The following is a 6000-nucleotide window of genomic DNA, read 5'->3' as shown; positions in this document are numbered from 1 at the left end:
TTGATATCACTTAATATTAAATATGTGTATTCATGTATGTTTGTATGTTATATACTTTTGAATTTAATTCGAATTTTATTCACTATTTATTCATAATGTTACAGCTATTATACACCTTGGCCTACGTGTGTAATTTATAGGATAATTACCTAAATATAAAAGCTAATTATATTTAATATTTTATCCTCATGTAATTTTGTGGTTAACACAGCAATTTTCAACATTGGGAAACCATGTTTGTATTATATACAATACCATCAAAAAACAGTCATTGTAACACGCTCTCACCACCTTTGTTCTCCAACATTCCTTCTTTATCTTGTACTGTAAGTAAAGTGTACATGTCTTTCAGTGCTGTCATTTCCATGTGCCACATTTAGCAGCGCTCGTTCTCCGTGCTTTAAACAGCTCCGTTTCCCGTTACGCTCTATTGTAGGCAGAGCTCACGGTGCTGAAACCGAGGCTGTAACGTCATGCTCGAGTCTAAACCTCACCCACCCTCCCAGAGGCGAGCAGCTCGTTTACAGGCACAGGCGCAGACGGACCGACTGGCTGGAGCTCGAGCGGATTGCCGTAAGTATCGCATTTGCGCGAGATTTTGTGGCATTAGAACCGCAACGGCGAGCGTGTTGCGCGGGAGCTGCGAGGCGATTATGATGATGTCACTGTTCGATTGATAGAATCCTGTAACGGCGGAATGTTACAATGTTGCAAAGCAGACCGGCACGGGGGTTTGCGGAAGAGCAGCTCGGATGTCTAGAATATGGCGGAGCTGGAGTGAAACAATTCAACTCCTTAGATTTACCAGACTCGGCTTTACGGCCAGAACAGTCGCCAGGAAGTTTGATGTGGATCAATGTGGGTTTTTGATGTGTTTTGTTGCGTGAAGAATGGCGTTTTTTGTTGTCTTATGCTCACGGCGCTGTTGAAGTTATAGCGGAAATGGAAAAGTTGTACGAATGAGTAGTTTAACGAAGCGTAGATTTTCTGCTTTTGTCCGTTTTTTCGACAAGGTTTATGTGAAGGGATGAGTGAGGAGTGTCAGGCGTTGTGCTAAAAGGCACATTTAGCGCTTCTAATGCAGTGTTTCCTTCTAGATTTGACTGATTAGCGGCCCCGCCTAGTTCTATTCTGTTCCTCAGTCGAGGGGAGATGACTGGTTCATTCAAGAAGAGCTGGAGAGAGAAAAAAGGAGACTCGGATTTCTTTAACGTTGGACTATCTGTCAGATAGCGTAGGATTGGTTTGCATTGGGAGTTAATGGAAAGAATGATCAAAAACATTCCCTTGGCTGGCCAGGGGCCCTTATATAGACTCCTAGTTGGATGTGACATTTTGAATATTGTCCTTATGAGAAGGGATGTATGAGTGAAGTCCCTCAAAGAGGTTGTTAAAGAAGATCCTGTTGCTTCTCCATGCATTTTTAATGGCTTGATCTTTAATGACAGGACTCTTGTCAAATTATAACAGCCTTTCTACAGAGGTGTCTTTACAGTGGCTGCTCTGAGCTTGCTTTGTGTCTGCTCTGAAGTCTGGTTGAAAATAAATAAATAAATAAATAAATAACTACTTGAATATGCAAGCTTCCAGCTCAGCTGGACATTGTATGTGTGTCTGTTCAGTATGAATGAAACGCAGCATCAGTGCAGTCTTAAGGTGCGGTCATGAGTACCAGTTTGGCAAATTTTTGTGTGCAAAAGACATTTCAGTAAAAATCTCATCTGCACAGTCAGGAGTTTCATAATAAGTTTCCGCTTATGCTTTAAGTTGGTCACGTAAATGTCATACTCACTAATAGAAGTTTTTACTTAAGACATGCTTCAGATCGCTATACTATTGGCAACAGATTTTTTTTGCCTGCTAATTATTTTTTTTGTAAAATGTAACTGAACTTTTAGGATTTGTTGCAAATTATTATTCTACAGATTGCTTCACTTTTAAAAGTAAATGTTCTTTGCATCTATTGTTCCATGTAGACTCTTTCCATTTATCATCTGTGACATCGCATCACACATCATCAAAAACTCTATTTTTGATTAACAATGCATTTTGTTCATAACTTCACCTTCCCATTCTATTCATAATTACACAGCAATGTTCTTCATGTACCTTTTTCGTAAATGCATTAATTCCACCTTTGTGTGAACACCCTTTTCAGCAAAATGGCTCCATTTAGAGTTTGTGGAATTTCTATTGGGTTTGTGTATAAAAAAAATTGTGCAACCACCAAGCGCATATAATTGCCTTTTTAAAAGGCGGTCTTGAGCAAGCACTTGTCATTCCCAATTGCGGAAAAGTAAGCAGCAATATATCTGTCACTGCCAAAGTCTGATAAGAGTATGACGCTTATGTACATTTCCTGTGTTGTCAGTGCAGTTTTGTTGTTTGTAAGAATTAGTTAACACAGTCATAGATTATCTATGCTTTATTTATTTATTTATTTATGTCCTTTCTACAAATAGTATAATTGGTATAATTAATTTGTACATATCCAAATTGTCAAGTCGAGATCATTTTTGGAGTGGTAGGTCAGGGCGACCTCACCCTATTGGGGTCTGACCCCAATCCTGTCTCTCCTAGAGCAAGAGGAAGGAAATCCCGGTGATAGTGTGTCCTCTTGGGCACAGAGGAATGCCGGTCTGTAGGCTCTGTTGAAACAAATTGAAGAGATGTGGACTTCCTTTAAAAAAAAAAAAAAAAAAAAAAAAAAAAGAAGAAGCCCGCCCACTATTTTAACAGCAATAAAAAATCTGGTCTGGGTCCTTGTAGAAACTTCTATGTTTAGATCTGCGTTTGCTGTGATTTCGGTTTCAGGTGCATCAGTTTCATGTATAATTATAGTCATGATTGTTCCAGGTTTTGCTTTAAGCTCTGTCAGAACTTCCTAGCTGAGCTCTTGAGGGAGTCAACCCGTATGCAAACAAACATGGGGGTCTGTCAGGGAAGCAAATATATCTGACTTTGTAAATGGCAGTCCTAATACAGCTGTCGGGACTGATTCCTCTGGAGAGCTGTGTCTGAATAACCAGCATGCTAGGATGAGTATTCATCCAATGTCAGTGTGTTATCAGGGTGCACCTTTTTAGAATTTTTTGTTATCATTGCCTTTATTATGATAGGACTCTAAATATTGACAGGAAGTGAAGTTGGAGAGCGAGAGGGGATAGAATCAGCAAAGGTCTACATATTCTCAATGTTATTGTGTTAATACAGGCCAATTGGTGTGTGTACACTGTTGAGTGCAAGCTTGTATATTTATAGCCATTTCCGAGGATAGTGGGGGTCACAAGTCACTGGCATTGTTATTTTGGAAACCATCGTCTGAAATGTTAGGGAAACCCTGCGCTAGGCTATGGCGCAGACCACTTTGTATACATACAGTCTGGTGGTTAATTTCAATTTTCAATCTATAAAGGGATATTTTACCAACAATACTTGTAAAACAATAAATCTTTTTACTTGGAACACTAAAGAGAATATTTTGAAGAATATTGGAAACTGTAGCCATTAGCTGTCATAGTGATGGAAAAAGAAATACTATGGAAGTCAGTCTGTGGCCACCAGTTTTCTTCAAAATATCTTCTTTTATGTTCAACAGTAGCAAAAAGTCAAACATGTTTTGACAATTTATTGTCTTAAATACAGATGATTAGTTTTGGGGTGCTTTAAATGTACCTTTCAAGCTTTTTATATTAGATGTGTAATGTTAGCAAGCATTGTGGTTTCCCACCAAGGTCTGACATTTGACTAGGAAATGGAGTAGCGTTTTGAAGCCAGTGGGTAATGAGATGACAACACATTAACTGCCAGCTGTCTGTAACTGTTTGAGACTTTTAGAGGAACCAACTGAGCAGAAAGGAAAGGAGATGCTCTGGAGAGGAAGAACATGACAGTGTGGGGGGAAAAAAAGAAGGCTGTCGGCCTCCCTCCGCGAATTGGAGCACTTCCTTTTTAGGCCAAAGGACCTCATGAAACCTGGTGGCCCTGTCACGCTTTCCTTCCTCCTTGTGGGTCATGTGATTAATTTTCGAGAAAAAGCGGGTGTAAAGATGGCTGACGTGTGCTTTTGGTTTTGTAAAATGGATATATTTTGTTTCAGTTTAGCCACAGGAGTGACTCTAAGGCCTTTTCTGAGGGTTGCTGAGTTAATGTGGTGGAGCTCAGCTTGATGCTCACGTTTTCTTTAAGGCTAATCCCAAAGCTATTCTACAATCTATTCCCACACATCATTGTCCTCATTTAGGCATACAAGCCATGACTGATTGCTGTGGCAGCTATTTGTGACTTGCAAGATTTGGGCCTTTTATGAGTCTGTGATCCAGAAATAAACTTTAAATGAAGCTTGTTTGAATTTTCTTTTATGTTTGTAATTAATTAACTGTCATTACGTTAAATGGATTAAGACTACCAAATTCTTTCAAGAAAAAAACAAAACAAAATAATAATAAATAAATCTATTTCAAAACATTTGAACAACAGCATGTTTAGCTGACCCTTTGCATTTCTTGCATTCAGCAAGCATACATTAACATAAATATGATTCAGCAATACAGTTCTATTTTTAACATGCATCAAATCTTCATAATTGAATGATTTCTGACAGATCATGCAACACTGAAAGCTGGGAAAAATTCTGATGTGTCATCACAACAATAATTATTTCAAAGGAGGGTATTTCACAGTATATCTGTTTTAAAACTCTGTATGATAAAAGCATAAATTGTACGCACCCCAAACTAATGTATTATAAAAGGTTTGACTATCAGACCTGGATTTTTTACCACCAATATTTAATCTAGATGACAGGATTTATGGACAGGCTTAGACATTGCTCTCTAATTGACAAGTTCAAACCGCATTCCTTGGACCAATCAGCTAAAATACTGCACAAAGTAAAGTTCAGATGCGATTAATTAAGCATTTAAGTATAAAGAATGCACAAAAATGCATGAAATCTCTCAGCTTTGATACCATTGTTTAGTATTAAGGTTTAAATTTGTCATTTTAAAGTGCCTAAATAAAATTCCATTGATAAATGATGATAAATAAATTGAAAGACTGGTAGATTGTTCTATAAACATTAGATGTATCACTCAAGCGTGGTCTACTAGTCTGAGATCTGCTTTAGAAACGGATTTGAGCAACACGTTGATGATTCAGATTTGCTCGTTTGTCTGCAGAGAGGGTCATATGTGTGTGTAAACACATCCCTGGGGTCTATATGCTGTAGTCAGTCAGACGTCAGATGCCCTGCCATGTGTTGACATTTGACACTAGAGGTTGGGCCGCATTCTCATTGATCTCATCTCCCGTTGCTCCTTTTCCTTCCATAATCTGCCTCCCCGACTCGTTGTTTTCCAGTCTCTAAGCGGCTTACTGGTTCTAGCAATAGAAAACATGCTATTCCCTTAGTCTTAGTGACAGTGTTTTGACAGGGGATGCTTGACACCCCTGCCCTTTGAGCCAGGGTTTGTAATTGTTCTGGGCATCAGTTGCCTTGCAGAAGAAGGGAAACATAATGCCTCAACGATAATGTCAGGGTATATTTCCTTGTGCTTGCATATCAAGTCTTCTATTCTCATTTAGACATCCAGAAATGGTGACTTTTTGGTTGATTTCATGGAATACAGATTTTTCAGGATGTTTCTGCTGGCCTTTTAATGAAAGTAAATGATGTTCAAAAATAACAAAAAAATTTGGAAAATCATTGGAAGTTGGAATATAAAGCATCGATTGTACACTATTAAAACTAATAAGTTATTTATTGTCCATGAAGAACGGATAATATCCATTCAGCATTCCGTTCTTCATATTTCTACAAAAGTGTCTACTAAAGCAGTTTTATGCAGCTGAAAGTGGCAGCTCTGCTTACAAGATGCTTGTTTCTACACTGAACATTTTTGGCTTAGCATAAATCAACTTTGGTATCTATAACTGGTAAACCGGGATATTTTTTTTACAAGTAACTGATTTATTATATTGTTTGGCTGAAAATGAACA

The 6000-nt window shown here is 38.2% G+C and overlaps 1 protein-coding gene across 1 annotated transcript in view; it reads left to right on the top strand.

Annotated features, from left to right (window-relative positions):
• Positions 1 to 512: 512 nt before the first annotated feature.
• Positions 513 to 6000, top strand: part of rap1b (RAP1B, member of RAS oncogene family) — an 85874-nt gene continuing 80386 nt past the window's right edge. The window contains 1 exon segment of the mRNA NM_199533.1: positions 513 to 573. The gene's annotated coding sequence lies outside the window, so the exon portion shown is untranslated.

This window comes from Danio rerio, chromosome 4, assembly GCF_052040795.2.
Source record: "Danio rerio strain M-AB ecotype USA chromosome 4, GRCz13ab, whole genome shotgun sequence".
NCBI classification, from domain to species: domain Eukaryota; kingdom Metazoa; phylum Chordata; class Actinopteri; order Cypriniformes; family Danionidae; genus Danio; species Danio rerio.
The sequence above is the reverse complement of the archived record's forward strand: the minus strand, read 5'-3'. Positions and strand labels throughout refer to the sequence as shown.